This window comes from Pteronotus mesoamericanus, unplaced genomic scaffold (genome assembly GCF_021234165.1).
Source record: "Pteronotus mesoamericanus isolate MK-2021 breed Mesoamerican mustached bat unplaced genomic scaffold, CSHL_Meso_final contig_44, whole genome shotgun sequence".
Classification (NCBI taxonomy): Eukaryota; Metazoa; Chordata; class Mammalia; order Chiroptera; family Mormoopidae; genus Pteronotus; species Pteronotus mesoamericanus.
The window spans coordinates 676,189-693,355 of NW_026555166.1; the positions used below are offsets into that span (position 1 = coordinate 676,189).

Here is a 17,167-nt window from a genome sequence, read left to right on the forward strand (position 1 = left end):
TAGCTCTGGAGAGGTCTGAACTGTTGGTACAGGTTTGGGAGACAGTGCCATTCGGGTTCAAGTTAAAGTCACATGAATAAATGGAATCACCAGAGGAAAGTGCAAGGAATACTTGCTGTGAAGCTTTCCTGTATTTCAAGTCCTTTCAAGAATCCTGATGAAAGCTATGAACCCTCTTTTTAGAAAAGAGTACATTCTTGTAATTATTTCTATATTAATATCCTAGGCTTCTTTAACAAAGTACCACAAATCGGGTGGCTTAAAACAACAGAAATGCATTATCTCATGGGTTTGGAGGCTGGAAGCCTGAAATGAAGGCATGGCAGAGCCATGTTCCCTCCGAAAGCTGTAGGGCAAGATCTTTCCTTGTGTCATCCTTGCTTCTTGGAGTTTGCATCCAATTGGTGGTACCTTTTGACTCACAGCTGCATTACTCCAATCTTTGCCTCAGTTGTCACATGGTACTTGGCTCTCTGTCCTTCCCTTCTAAGAGACATCAATTATATTGGACTAAGGGCCCAACCTACTCTGTATGACCTAATCTTCGCTAATTACATCTGTAATAACCCTTACAACAAGTTCAGGGTTAAGACTTCAACCTACTGTTTTATGGGACATAACTCAATCCATAACAATACTTTACCATTTTAGGATTCAAAAATCCTTTGAAGCTCAACCTGCAAAAGCATTACGTAGAGCTCACCAAGGATGGCCATAGAAAGAGACTGACAAAAAGAATGAGGAAAACCAGGGAATGTGGGGACTTGTGTCTACTTTCAAGAATGCCAAGGGAAACGAGGAGAAACAGTGTGCAAGAAAAGCACTGAGAAAGGTCCCTTGGAAACCGAACAAGTTGTCTCATTATCCATGGGCAGCTCCAAACACTGCTGCCAATGACACTAGGAATGGGTTAACAATATTTTGGCTTTTGTGGATTTCAGGCACTTTTCATGTAGTATAACATTTACTCTTCATCAATGATTGTATTGATAGTTTCATTTTATAAATGAGGAAATTGGAGTTACAGTAGCATCCTTACAAAGACACACCTAACAGGTGAAAGATACCTTTTCGCCCTCTCTGTCTGTTCTTCACCATTCTTCATTTCAGTCATTAAATAAATTCCCAAACCATTGATTTTGTGTGTGTTTGTTTTACCAAATTGTCTCTTTATCTCATTTTGTGGATTAAATGGGTTCATTTCCTAATCCTCCAAACTAGAAAATATACAGTGGTTTCTTTCTCGCTCACCATTTTCTGCCCTCTTTCAAGTAAAATTTGAGACCAAGTGTTGTCTCCTTCTTAAAATCCCCTTCTTAAAATGTCAGCGGCTCTGCGCTGCCCATAGGAAGAGAAGGGCGGGACCAGGCACTGTCCGCCCTCCCAGCCTCATCTCTCAAAGTGCACCCCCTGCAGCCCTCTTCCGGCGCGCTCGCCACACTGAGCCGGCCTGTGCTTCACCCTTTTCTTTTGCTCTCTCTGCTACGGGTTTTCCTCTTTGTAACTGGTGACCCCTTTTCTCATTTCTGCACAAAAACCACTCAAATAATGGTCACCTTGTCCCATGAGATCTTTAATGAAGTCTTGTGTGGATCAAAGACAAAACCAAAATGAGAAAGACGTGAGCTTTGCCTTCAACATGTCTTTGATTTTATCGAGATGTGAGGATATGAAAAGGACAGAGGACAAACAGTTACTTGAAAAAGGGATAGAATGATGCTGACAAAGGATTATTACAGGGTGTTAAAGAAGGGAGATAAAACATCCAGCTGGAGGGCCATTTCCTCAAAATGGTATTACACTATCAATGCAAATTACTCCATCTCCCCACAATGGAATTTTTGAAACTGTATAATGAAGAATTTTATGCTATTTTGTTAAAATTACATTTACCCTTTTACCTATTTAGCTTCAATTTTTAATTTGCTTTTTTCAGTAACCCTTATAGCCCCAAGGTTATTTACACAGCTTTTAACTGCTCCATTATCTGAGTGCCCTATAACTTAAAAAGAATGCATATAATTATAGAACCAAAGCAGGTGATGACAGATTTGATTAAAAAGTTCATTTTTTGTTGTTTTTTTGTTTCTTTTTGATAATTTGGTATTACTTAAGATTGAGTCTAATATCAAAATTGCCATATTTGCTGTTTTTCTGGAATGGGTGTTGTGAATTCTTTCTAAAATACTGTTAATGAGTTGATTTCAAGCAGGGCTGAAGATCCTTGAATCCTAGAATCTTGAAATTTTAGTACCTTTATTGCCCAAGTTCTCTTCTTAGGCATGTTACATAAAGGGTTTTCATTTGTTGCTCTTTAGGTTTTGTTAACACCTTTACTGGGAATTTTGTATCAATTGAGGAGTTGAAATGCATTGACAGAGATAGACAGATAGGTAGATATTGCATTTCAAGCAAACTTAATTAAAAAAAAATTGATTGCAAAAATATTAAGGATTGTTTTGACCTTATCTGTGGTTTGCTCCCCATCTTCAGAGCTGCACAGAACGTTCTCCTCTGAGTCTCATGGCTCCTGTGTATACTGTCGCTATGTTCATATATATTACACTCTCTTGCAGTTATTTACTTACCTGTTTCCTTCTGTCTTCTCCATTTCTTGCTAAACTCTTATGATTAAAAAAAAACAACTTGCATTTTTGTATTTTTTTTTTTTTAGCACAGTCAGTACTCAGGAATGATAAGAGCTTGAAGAGTAAATTAATTAGTGTCTGGAGTTCACTCTATGTTGTGAATTTCTGAAGGACTTGAGTATCTATATGTGGTTTAAGAACATTGTAAAAAACGCGACAGACTCCATTAATGTTTTAGGAGAAATTCAAGTGAAAGATAAAACATTTTGAAGTTAGAGTGTAAGTTAGTTGGAGATGGTTAAAATGCCGCAAGATTTTTGACAGGGTCATTTATTGTTTACAGCAGAGAAGGTTTATAGTGTCAGCCTGTAACTGTTTTATGATATTCCTTTCAGTTCATGTAATACCCATGTTAGTGCACCTTCTATCCCAAACTCTGTAGGAAATGAGATTCACACATTATTGTGTACATTTCTCTTTTTCTCAGCATGTCTGGAATTTTTATCCCAGTACATTTGTAGCACTCAAAGCAAGGTTTATTTTTAAAAGTTGAAGTTCATTTACCAGGAAACACTATCAAAATAGCAAGCACTAACCCTATAAATGACAGATGGAGACTGCAGATTTCCCACCTGGCTGAAGTCCTCATCTTTGGAATGTCTTCCAAGTTACTCATAGAAGTTGAAAAAATAGGAAATCTTTTAGTTCTAGCTTCCCTGGGGTCAAAGTTATATTTTACTTCTAATTTTGTGTATATCTATGTATACTCTAACAAATTATAACCATTGTTCATGTAATTGTATTATAAAGGGAAGAAGGGAGAAAAAAGAAATGGTTTGAAATTTACTATGTTTTTGTGAAACATCACTGAAAAGTCTGTTCACTTCTCTTTAACTTCAGTAAATCTCAGCCTCTTCAAAGTGAAATGACTTATACTGGGAAATATTGGTGCTTAGCCACAGAGTTAAAATTTGAACATAGAACCCCTGCTCTCACAATCGTATTTGCTCATCTTTATTTTCCCATTATTAATTGACATATTACATGAGAATGGGGTTTTTAAATGAAAATTCTATAGAAAACTGTTAATGGTAGTGTCTTTTATGTATTTCCTAAGATGGTTGGTTCCCTTTCAATTAATATGTTTATCTGTTCATAGAGTATTAATAATATTAGTCTAACATAAGCAAAATAAATTTCATAGCAATGGCACAAAAATCAATCATTAAATATTTTAAGGATATTCAAACTTGTCATGATTAAGAAGAAAACCAAAACCAATAAATACAACTTATTGTGAGCTATTAGCTCCCCATGTAAGTTAAAGATTAATCTTTCATTCATCTGCCTGTTATGCTTGAATTAAGCGTGTTTAGCTCCCGAACACTCTACTAAATTAGAAAAACACAAAATTATCTTGAGTGCATTAAAATCATTGACCATGAGATATATAAAAATCAGAGAATGAAAACAGGTACAGGGTTTGGGATAATGACCTCTGTGCATTCAATAATCTGTGTATAATGTCTGACCCCTGCCCAGAACTTGACTGCTAATAGTCTACTGTAACTGGAAGCCTTAGCAATAAAAATCGATTAACACATATTTTGTATGCTATGTGTTTTCCCTACTGTATTATTACAATAAATTAAACTAGGGAAAAATTTATAAGGAAAATCATGAGGAGAAAATCCATTTATGCTTTTATGTACTGTGTTATATTTGTCAATACTGTAAGTTTATGTTGCCTGTTTACAAATTTTAAAAAATTCCACATACAAGTGTACCTGCACAGTTTAAACCCATGCTATTCTAGGGTCCGCTTATAAAACACCATTTATACTGCATACCAGATAGAGAGGAAGAAAGCAATGCATGTAATCTTCTTTAAAAAAAAGAGAGAATTCTGAACTTAGTTTTTAGACAGCTAGGAAACCAAACCATTTGTTCCATATAGAGATTGTAGAACAAGAGCCTGGTTTTGATGTTTCTCAATTGGAATTTATTCTATGCCTACTACATTGGAGAGTAACTTGATGTTTTCTAGATTCTGAAACCTAGAGCTGTGTTTTAGTCTTGTATGTATTTTATAAACTGAAACTTAAAAAAAATCATAGCAATGTTTAACTAAATCCTTAAAATAGATTGCTTTCTTTTACCTTTTTCATTAATCATTTCAGTTATAATTTATTCTACATAAAAGAATGTGATGCTTTTGCTATTATAACCACTCAGATGTTACTCTTCCAAACAAATTGCCTGCCTATCGTTTGGCAGCTTTATTTCTGAAAGTCATAGTTACACTAATGAGAATTATTTTGTCAGTTACTTGGGTGTTACTTGGGTATTGATATTTGATTTCAGTCTTTCTTCTTCTTAGTAAATGATTAATTAAATAAAATTCATGTTTAAGAAACTAATATTATTTCTCTACATATAGAACTTCAGTGCTTTTAGCACGTCGTGACGTTACTGTAAACAAGCTCATTATATATTGTGCTACCAATTTAGTTCAGTGAATGTCATTAATTCAAAACTCTAGTTAGGGGAAATAAATTTAAACCTAAGGAAGTACTACATTCCAATATGCAAATATAAGCATTTATATTTAGTACAAAAATATGACAGTATAACACTGTCATCATGCTATTGCCTTAACCACCTTTGTCTATTATTGAGGTGGAACGCATGTTAAATGGTATGAGGGCTGTAATAAGGTAAGAGTTGTTCTCTACATGTTCTCTCCCTCTGTCCTAATTTCTAGTTTGCCCCCAAACCTAGTTCATTTTGCTTCCTAAATATTTCTCAAATCATTCAGCACCTCCTAGTCCAAATCATTGTTTGTTCTCTGACAACCGCAGTGGCCTCCTTACAGGTCACCCACAGCCTCTCAGGCCCCTGCCGTCTTTTCTCTGCCCCGTAGAGGGCCCTACCCAGGGCACACAGCTAATTACCTGGCCTCCTGATTTAAAACACGTCTGGAGTCTTCCTGCGCTCTCAAGGTAAAGACGAAGCTGCTGAGAGTGGCCCACAAGGCCATGTGTGATCTCTTTCTTTCCTGTTCCTTAAGATGCATTTCATATCACCCCTCGCCCACTACCATCTGTACTCAGATTGCAATCATCCACTTGACCTTGACAAACTCTTCCCTGCCATATGGTGGTATTTTGCCTGATCCAATTTTTTCCTCCTTATCTTTGAGATGTCCATAAAATGTCATTTCCTCAGAGAAGAGTTCCTTGACAATTTTACTCGGTTCAGGTCCTCCCATTATAGCATTATAGCTGCGCAGCCCTTGTCCTCATTGCAACTTTTCATTATCGGGGCCTAAGCCTTGTCTGTCTTTCCTTATGATTTTATTGCCTGGGTATAAGACATAGAAGGATAACAGGCAATCAACAAATATCTATTGTTTATGAATAATAAAAAGACTTTACATTTTAAGTAAATATTTTACTTATTTTTAGAGAGAAGGGAAAGGAGGGAGAAAGGTGGAAACATCAATGTGTGGTTGCCTCTCCCATGCCCCCTACTGAGGAACTGGCCTGCAACCCAGGCATGTGCCCTTTGGTTCACAGGCTGGCACTCAATCCACTGAGCCACACCAGCCAGGGGCCACTATTATGATTTATATTATATTATGTTGTTGTATGTGTTGCTATTATTAGTTGTAGAGAATTACATAGAAAATAAAGCTGCCTATTATTTTCAAACCCCTCCCCCATCATACCTCCCAAATGCAACCCATTCTCCCAGCAGATGACAACCCTACTACCTGGTTTTATATTTAATCTTATTTAGAGAGATTGACAAAGTTTGTTTACCCCCAAGGATTAAATGTAAAGACCTTTCAAGAAGCAAAAATGGTACTAAATTCAGGAAGCTGTGCCTATTTAGGAAAGAAGACAGAAATCACACTTAAAAGAGGGAAAGGAAATGAGATAAGATCTTGAAAAGCAACCAGGGAGAAATAAAAACAGGCCGAACTATCTTTCTTTTCAAGCTATCTACCATGTTTCAAACTTTGAACATTTGAGAGCCCAAATAATTGTCTCTATCTCAGACTGCCCTGGAGTCCAGTTTTGATGCTGATAAATGTTATTCTCACAACTTGTTGTTGCCAGATATGGTTTCTCTGAATTACCCGGAGGCCAAACACCTTCCTCCTCCTTCTTTTTTTCTTTTTTCCAATTTATTTTGCAGTTATCATGCCTCGAGCATGGGTCACTATGGTTGGAAATAACTTTCAGTAGCTGAATGAGCCAATAAAAGAGTGTATCTATGGGCTGCTTTGGGGTTGGTGACTTTCAAGTGCATCACAACCAACCTTAGGATGAGATATCAGTTTGAGAACAGGGAGAACCATGTCTTATATCTCCTGATTACCTTTCAAGGAATAGGCCCACTGTCCCAATACTTATTAAGTCTGAAAACCACCTAATATTATTAATACTCCTCTTTTCTCAAGTCATGTGTGGTTTAGTCAAAAAGCTGACATTATCTTGGAAACTTATATAAAAGTGAAAGTCAGTCTGAATGATCTTCTTTAAAATGTTTTTTAAAGTATAGGATATTCCATAGTGTCAAGTGAGACTGGACTCATATCCTGCATTCTACAGCTACTACTATGCCCAATAATCATAATCAACATGATGTGCTGAGATGTGTCATGACCCAGATATACCATCTAAATCATCAAAAAATTTGTGTTATATGTGTTTTGCCTTCAAATTCCTTGACCTTTATGAACCCTTGCATATTGTTTTTATATTTTTATGAAATATTTTATTGCCCTTGGATTCCTTGGCCTTTGTCCAACTTTCCGCTCCAGTAGGTAGCCTAGCAGAATGACTAAGAGCCTGGGTGGTGGAGCCAGAAGACAAAGATCGGAATCCCTGCTCTACTACGTGCCAGCTTTCTGTGTAGGCCAGTTACTTAACTTCTGTGCTACACAAAAGGATGGTAATAGTACTTATGTTTTTAAATGAGCTAACACATACAAACATTTAGAACAGTGTCTATATTTTAACAAGTGCTAATATATTGATATCATTATGATTATCAGCATTACCATACTCATTCATGTGTTTTTTTATTAAATATCTATTATATGCTTAACTTTTTGCTGGAAACAGATGATATTCATGAACCTAATAGAAATAGCACCTATCCTCCAAGCCCTCCAAGAGCTTGAGGCCAGGTAAGCAGAAATAGATTTTGAACAAGTAAACAAAAAGTAAGGGGATATCAAAGGTAAATGAAATGAATGTGATGCTAAGGTTGTGAATAACAGGAGGGAATAACTCCAGGGAGGATGGCCAAGGACAGTGAGTCTGAGGTGTGCTTTCATGTTCTTACCAGATTGAAAGAGAGCTGATTATGAGGACAGGGACAGAGTTTTGAGGGAGACAAAGCAGCCTGCACAGTAAGTCTTGAGGAAGAAAACCCTTGCTGAGCTATAGTAAATGAAATGGGGTTGTGGCTGAAGTTAGAGGGAGAGAATAAGATATAGAGGAACAAAGTGAGGTAAAAGGAGACAGCAGCAGCTGAATCAGGTATTCAGAATGGCAGGGGTTCAGTCTAAGTTCCAATGGAAGCCATTACAGGACTTTCAAGTAATGATGTTTTAAAACTCTAGAAGATTATTCTGTCTGCCATGTTGGAAATGAATTGAAGAGAAAATAGTGAAGTACCAGTTAGGATTTTTTAATATTCTAGGTGAGAGAGAAAATGGTCTGAAATGGTGAGGGCAGTGATTAAGGAGAGTCTAGTGTCTATGGAATATAAAAGATGAGCGGGGAAAGAAAAATAAGAGATGACTCTCGATTACCTGGCTCAAGCAACTGAGATACTAGTGTCATTACTCAAAGGAGGAAGACAAGGTGTGGATTAAGTTTGAGCAGTAAGAAAGAGGATGGAATGGAAAATTAATTGTGGGATTAGGATAAAGGTAACTCTATGACACAGAAATAGTAGTATAAATAATGTAAATTTGGAATTCATAGATAAGGTGTGGATTGTTGATATAACATGCCCTAGTCACCAACATTTAGAGAATGACATAAATATCTATTTCTTATTACTCTGGACCAGTGAGTGAGTGCTTTATCATATAATGCTATAAATATCAATATATTATTTTACAATATTGCTTGGCTGTATATTATGTGATATTACAATATTATGCTGAGATGGAAGAACTATAAATGCTATTCCCTCTCTTTGCCTTTGTATTTTTTGGGGGGTAGGTCAAGGAACTTATTATGAAGCATATCCTAGATACAAAGTGACATATACGATAGTAAATAAAAATAATTAGATGTTAGAAATGCTCATCCATATATCACCCTAAACATCTGGGTTACTATTAAAAAAAAGGACATGGTAGTTAGTTGAACCCTTCAGGTTTTATAGGTGACCGCTTATATGGTGCATTTCTTCTTTCATAAGTACTAGTTTGAGAAAGGGTGTTGAAAGCTAAGTGACATTTATGCCCATTGAAGCATTTGATAAATGTTCAGTATGATTATCTGGTTGCAACCAGAGGAAAGACGTATTGGATCACAGACAAGTGTCTGGACATTGTTAGATTCAGTGGGACTAGAGGGTGTTTTTCTTTCATTATGACTTAGTTTCCCCTGCAGTTCCACAGTCCTGGTAATTAGAGTAGGGGGCATTTATATGGATCTAAGACAATGGAGGTCTGCCCTCATCCCAACTAAGTACTCAAGGTCTCCTGGAGCATCTGTGGCCACCACCATCTTTATACAGATATCTTCTGGGACTGAGCGAGGAATAGAGTTCAGGATACCCCTTGCTGTCACAAGTCATAATGCCAAGAATGAGAGAAATGTGTGTGTGTGTGTGTGTGTGTGTGTGTGCATGCACACACATGTGCTTATATGAGAGATTTATTAGAGAAATCAACTTCTTCCATTGCCTTCAACCGTCTTCATTCTTTTCAGTGAGTGCTCTGTGTACTGTCTCCCTTCTGAGTTTATGTGTGATCACCTCCAAACACAAGCATCAAGGAAAAAGAATAGAGACTTATTGGGACAAGCTTTCTATTGGGCTTAAAGAGTGGCACAATTCAATGAAAGGAAATAATCAAATCACATCCAGACTCAGGAAAACAATGAAGAGTCATTAAATTGTCTTCAGAGTTACTGTTCACTTTATTAAAGACACCCAAGCTTATGGCAAAAGCCACATGGCATTTTTCAAGGGAATTATATATTTTCTTGAACATGGGAGACCGAAGTTCAGGCTGCTCTAGTAGCTTGAAGATAGTTTAAACAAAATTACGCACAAAACAATTAGATTGTAATTTTTTTGAGGCAAATAATCAATCATGACATTGTGCTGAATGGGGCTGAAAGTTGGGCAAAGCTTTTCTTGACTTGCTGATGAAAAACCAACAAGGAGTCATCCAGGATGTTAGCAGGCCTAGGAGAGTGGCCAGCCATTTCCTTGATACTAAAGTAAAACCAACAAGCCTTCGTAGGAGAGCAGTGAACCTGATGTGGGTGATGGCCAGGAATGTGCCAGGTGGTACCAATACTGAAGAGACAGCTAGGATAACAAATAGGCTTCACGACTGACACACACATAGATATTTTTTCTATAGGTAAAGTAATTCTCTTCCCGCTTTTGAAAGAAATATATATATTTTTTCTATAACATTGAACATAACTATATGATTATTTTTAGTCTTATTGCTTCAACAAGAGGAACAATAAATTATACAAGCAAAGGAATGAGAGGAAAAACGGATCTGGAAGGAATGTAAATACCAGCAACCCTATGTAAGGTATCTATAGTTAGAGTTCTACCAAAACAGATTGGTATTAGTACATTATTTTCTGAAAACAAAATATGCAAGTATTTTTATAATTTTTTAGATATTTATTTGTTTTTAGAGATAGGTGAAGGGCAGGAGAAAGAAAGGGAGACAAACATCGAAGTGAGAGAGAAACATTGATTGGTTGCCTCTACTATATGCCTCAACCAGGGACTGGATCCTGCAACCCAGGCATGTGACCTGACCAGAAATCTAACTGGTGACTTTTGCTGCGTAGGAAAATGCCCTACCAACTGAGCCACACCCATCAGGGCTATTTTTAATAATTTTTATCTGGTCCACTTAAAACATTATTATGGTTTTGATCTTAAAAAAAAAAAACACCTTTTGTGGATTATTTTCTTTGTTGATCTCTTCCTATGTAATTGCCTTTTAGTCATACTGTATTATATGTATTGTGTTATATTACAGAGTATAAGCAGTGGCTTACATACAAGGTTAAAAGAAGCTATAAGAAGGTAATAACCTTTTGCATCAGTTGATTTTTTATTAAATATCTTGTGCATTTGATAATGTTTCCCTTCAAGTTGTTATATTAAAATAACTTGAAGGTTCTTTATTTTTGGTATCTTATTTCCATATAGAAGACAACCCTTTCAATGTATTGCCGAATGCTATCTTTGCCAACTAAATCTAAGATACAACATTTTTAAGGTATAACCATTATGATTACTATGGCATTTTATTTATGGTCATTTATAAACTAGGACATACAAAATAATGCAAATACAACTTAGTGCAGGGAACATATTTGTCATATTCACTGCCTGGCAGAAAATTACCCTTGTTGTTGATTAAATGTGGAAAATTTACTTTTACTGTATAGAGTGGAGGCTTAAAAGAGAAGGTGACTTTAACTGGCAAGAAAGAATACAGAAGTAATAGCATTGCCTTTCAGGAGGCCAGTAAATCAAAAGGAAGGAAAATCCTAGTGAAAGAGGTGTCTGCTGTTGGCTGTGTTTACTGAAGGTAGTGCAGTAGAGTCTGTTGAATTTAAAGATACAATATTTGGAAGGAGAATATAAAAAATTGACTACAGTTATGGTTCTCAATGTGCAGGTCCTCAACAAGCATCATCTGCCTCATTTAAAAATATGTCAGAAATGCAGATTCTTTTTCCCACAACAGATCTAATGGATCAGGAATTCTGTGTTTATACAAGCCTTCTGGGTGATTCTGATACACTCTTAACACGGAGAACCACTGGTCTCAACTGGGATCGTTGTCTGAGTTGCCCAAACTGATCATGTTGTTCAGATTGACTGAAACTGTCAGAAAGCTGCAAACTGAGTTGCCTCTTTCCTTGCTGGACTTATTGATGTGCTTCGGTGAAACATCTAGGACTCCTCCCCCTCCTACCCTTGTGGGTTCTTTGTGAGAGATCGGTTTCTGCTTGAGGATGAAGAGAGTTGAAGCCTGACCACTTTGAAAGAACACAATATACTTATTTCAAGTAATTGAATCTTACATTTGGTGACCAGAGATGGCTCTGCAGGGAGAAACAGTGGGAAGCTGCTTTATTCCTTATGTAACTAATCTGCTCCTGTAAAATGCCTCCTATTCACCTGCTTACTCATGTCTTTTTAACACTTGCAGTTTGTATTCCCTTACATAGATGTCTTAAGATACAAAATATTCAAAAATACGTAAAATATGCTGGCCTAAATATATGCTGAGGTATATGTGACCTTATTCCACTATTTAATGATACCAGATTGAGTAGAGTATGTCTGTTTTGTTGTCCCAGAAGCTGACTTTGAGTAAGGATTTGAGGACAAGTACTTAATTTTGGAGATTATCCCAGAAAACATGGACTGGGAACTGGAGACACAGACAGACATGGGCAGAGAGCCAGCAACAGCTTCTGCTATATCACAGAACCTCTGAAACACAGTGTAAAACTCATCTCAGAGTAATCCTACTGAAGGTCTAAAGGAAATGGAATATTTATGCAGGAAATACCAGCTCTTGTCTGTCATTGGTTATGGGCTGGTAATGGATAGAGAGTTGAATTATCGCTCTGCCACGTCCACTCTGAAGTCCAGAGAAATCCCTGGGCAGAGTCCTGCTGCTGACTTGGAAGGCGGTGCACATGGCAGAGGGAGGTTATGGGGGCATTTGGGCCGGGGCCCAGCAGCATCTGCTATGCAGCGTAGTGGGTGAGCGAGTAGGTAGGTGGTAACAAGGTGTGGGCTAGTGGACGCTTAAAAGGGAAAGTGGCATGGGCAAGAAATAAATAAATAAAAATTACAAAAATCAAAACCAAAACGAGAATCCTGGGATTCCCAAGGAAAACTTTTTTCTACTTCACACTGTTGGTCAGACATGATCTTGGCTCTCATCATCCTGGAGCATTTATTTAATGTTCACCTGCACTTGACCTTGTGATCCACCCCAGGAAGATAATGAAAGCATTATGGCTCCTCCCCTGAGGTGCCTGACAAGCTGGTCTAGAAGCAGGAAGCAGAAAACGAGAGCTCCAGGCTTCCGTTCAAAATGACAAATGCCGGCTGTAAAAAGGATGGCCCTGGTGTTTATGGAGGCCACAAATTAAATTCCACCTGCCCAGGTTTGATCTGATGCCCATTCCTATTACCGTGTTCTGACACTTCCCAGAAAGTTACCCTGTGAGTCTCCAAAGGCATTATTTTATTATTCTGTTCTGCCAGAATACCAAGCTTACTATAATGTAGAATGTGCATGTTATGAAATATAAGAATTATTATTTCAAGATAATTGAAAAAGGCACCAGTGGTAATTGGCTTGTCTTTGAGTGCTTTTAATTACAAAGGTGACGTATTGCCACTCCTCATCCCACCCCTCTTTTTATCTTTTAAACACATAATTTTGAAAACCATAAATCATTCTGTCTCTTTGGTCAATATGAACCTAACTGGCTAACTTACTATACTGTGCTTAATCATTTTAGGAAAAAAAAAATAGGGTTTCTTCTTATAAATAAATTATAAGTTTCTCAAGTAAAGTAGATCTTTATATGATCTATTAAATGTTCAGGTTAGTCCTTAGACTAAAGAATATTCCATAAATTTGGAAATAAGAAAAATAAGAAAAATGTTTTCTTCTCCTTGAAGCATATCAGTTATTTCTGAACTTTTTTCATTTTTCCCTTTAAACCACCTTTAGTATAATCATACTTATAATATTTTTAGGGCCCTTTATCATTCAGCTCCTTAATGCTAACAGTCCAGAATTTGTTTTTAAACCTTTTTTTTAGATAAACAAGCTATTTTTGTGTCTGTGTTGCTTTAATAGTTTAAGAACCATTAAATGTGTTTGCATTTTTGTCTTATACAATTTGACTTCAAAATCATAATGGAAATATGATAACTCATTTGGATAGCATTCCAGCTTTTTCTTTATAAAGGTTGATGCAAGGTAATTGGCTGTTCAGCTATTTCCTCATTCCTCATTTCTAATTCTTACTATCACTGTATTAATTCAATTCTTTTGTTCTCAGTGATTATTCACTAAGGGTACACATGTTTGAAAAATTTTAAAAAAACAACAAAAAACAAAACATTACCAGGTACTTTCAGTCTTCTACGCTTCAGTTAAAAACATAAAAGTTTGCATTCCAATATTTCTTTTCATCTATAAGTTAGTGTGACCTCTAATTCATGACAAATATTCCAGTAAATTTCATGCATATGGTTCACAATTTCTGCATTTCGTTTGGTTTGGTTTTCCTTTTGATACTTGACGTTTCCAGTTTTCTCCAATGATCTTCTCAGGCACATTGTAATTTACTAATTTCTAAAAGCACTTGGCATTTTCTCAGGTTTCAGCTCTACAATAAAGTGCCTACTGTCATTTTCCTAATCAAGCTTCCCAGTTGAGTCCTGTGCTTGCTAGTTCTGTGATGCACCCCCAAATTCAACCTCATTCATCACTCTTGGCACATTTCTGAAATGGATGGCCTGCTTTGCCCATGGCCACGTTCGATATTCAACAGAGTGTGAAAGGAAACACTCCCACACTACCTAGAGGAACTTGAAAGTGTTCCATAGCTATTATCTGAAACAATACTTGATTACTCCCCTGTGGTGAATGTTCTGACTTGGATCCAGGCCTCCCTCATTTTTATAAAGCATTTACTAATCCTGTGCTCTTCACTGCATGGCAGATTTGTCACATTAACAATTTGTCAGTATGCTTTTCCCTTAACTTCAACTAAGGAGCTTATTTTATGGCAGCCAAATTAAGAATCTGCTTTCTCTTGTAAATATCACCTGATTTACTTGGACATTGGTTTTTGTCTTCTCTTTCCTTTCAGGAACTTCACAATTTCCTGGTGTGCAGTGTCTGGCTATCATCCTCATATAGCTAGTGCAGGCATTGGTCATATCTTGCTTTGTTTTGCTGGAAGAGACCCTGAGAGAGACTGAGTATTGGCGCTTTGTTTTCATATGCATCTAAACAAAAGCAGGCCTGTCCATGATTTCATTTCAGCATTCAGTCACAGTACATGCGTTCCCAGATTCAATGAATATTAAACGGAATGAGCATTTGTTGAAGTCTTCTTATATGCCCACACGAGGCCTCGAGGTGGTTATTCGATGGTGCCAGTAACAGATGTGCCGCTGTCAAAAGTCTATCCAGCCATTCCTCCATCAGCCTTTGTGTTTATATGATTCTTGTAAGTTTTAAATCTCATGTTGTCTTCTGTTTCTACTGATTATAGTTATCCATTTTTGCCTGTTTTAGTCTCAGGAAATGATACTAATTTAAATGTTAGCCAACATTAAGTCCTTTGGAAAGGTAATGTATGTATAAATTTGGAAGCTCACCAAACACAAACCAGAAATGAACTTTCTTGTGGAATCAGATTTTGAGAATTTACTCAAAAGCTTGGTCTGTAGAACCCAATTCTGTGAATGACAAAAGAGTTTTTAATGCTGTGACTGAAAGTAGAGTTCCATTAAAAAGATACGCTGGCCCTAGACCAAATAGTGAGCAGAAAGAATCCGTCTTCCAGCGTCACTGCCCCCAGCTCCACTCCTGCCCTCTGTTCCCTCTGGAAACTAGCCTAGGAGCACAATGCCTTTTTACTTTACTTTCCTTAACTACACAGGAACGCCTTCCTTTGTCAGACTCTTTGCCCCATCCAAAGCAATGCTCTCAACGCCCCTCTCTTTTCTGACAGTGAATTTTAGTGAAAATTGTCAGTTAGGAACTCATTCCAGTAATTGTTACCTCTTCCAGACAATACATTCTTCAGACAGGCGGGGATTAAAACTACCCCAGAGGGCTGGTGGGAAAAATCTTTCCATTTTCTAAGTGTTGATTTCTTCTTCTTCATTGCCTGTCACCCAGTGAAGCCAGTGTGCTCATATTGATGTGCACTATATACGTCCTTGTAGTACCAATTATGAACCAATGAAACAATACAAACAGATGTTCTTGGGAGAGATCTCTTTCTCTTTCTCTTTCTCTTTCTTAATTCCTACAATAGAGCAATCTTGCCATGAATGTATGTATCCTATCATATATTATTACTTGAAATTTCATTAATATTTATTTACATTAGTAGTATTATCCTGGATATATCATTTACCACATTACACTTTTCTAACCTAAGTGAACCCAGTTTATTTTTTGTAATTCATTCTATTATTCCATTAGAGGCACAGAATCTCCATTTTACTCTTTTTGGACATTTGAGGCGTTTCTAATATCTGCCTATAATATACAGAGCTGCAGTAAACAAATCTTTCTGTGCTTCTTAGAACAAGTGCAAGATTGTCTTATAGGAATATGCCTAGAAGTATAATTGTTAAATAACACAGTCAATAAATAAGTATAAATTCTAAGAGGTGTCCTGGAACTTGCTTTCCTGGGACAATAACTGTCAGTGATTTGTTCTTAGATTTCCCCCCCTTCTTATAAGCTGATTAAAAGTAGAATTGCTGAGTCTTAGGACATCTACTACTAACCTTAAATAGTGTGAAAATAATCTCTACAGTAGTTGTACCAATTAATACTCCTCCCAGTGGTTCGTAGGGTTTCCTATTTTCAACATCCTTGCTAAATTTTATCAGTGTTTAGTGCCCCTCCCCCAATCTAATGGGTACAAAATTGTATTTAATTCTGTTTCTTTTATTGGGTTTTTCATATATTTATCAGCCGTTTGGGCCTGCTATCTTTAATTTTTTTAAATTAATTTTCCATTGGGTTGTTCCTCTTCATGTAAAATAATATACTTATGTTTTGGATATTCAAATTTTGCATTGTTTTTATTTTCTGTAAATGTGTACTCTTGGTTAGTTACTAATATTTTCAACTTGTTCATGTATATTTCTTACGTAAAGATTTTTTAAATTATAATTTACTTAATTTTATTTATCTTTTATCAGTAAAATTTGTTGAGTGTTTTGAGTCCTGTTTAAGAAATTATTTCCTATTCCAACATCATAAGTATATATTTCTAAATGTTTAAAACTTGTTTTATATTTTTTACTCTTTGATTCTTATCGATTTACTTTTATTATTGTTACTATTTATAGCCAGCATTTAGCACCGGTTGAACAGTTCATTTATCTTCTATTTGTCAGATGTCACATTTGCAAGGCATTTTGTTCTATCCTATTGGTCAATCTCCACATACTCACCACTTTGATGTAGTTGCCATAGTTTATTAATAAATATTGATATCTGACAGGGCAAGACCTCAACCTTTTTCATTGTTCTTCAGAATCAT

At 36.5% G+C, this 17,167-nt stretch overlaps 1 protein-coding gene across 2 annotated transcripts in view; it reads left to right on the top strand.

The window, feature by feature from the left end:
• CTNNA2 (catenin alpha 2) overlaps positions 1 to 17,167 on the top strand; it is a 1,090,206-nt gene that overhangs the window by 292,300 nt on the left and 780,739 nt on the right. The gene's annotated exons all lie outside the window — the stretch shown is intronic.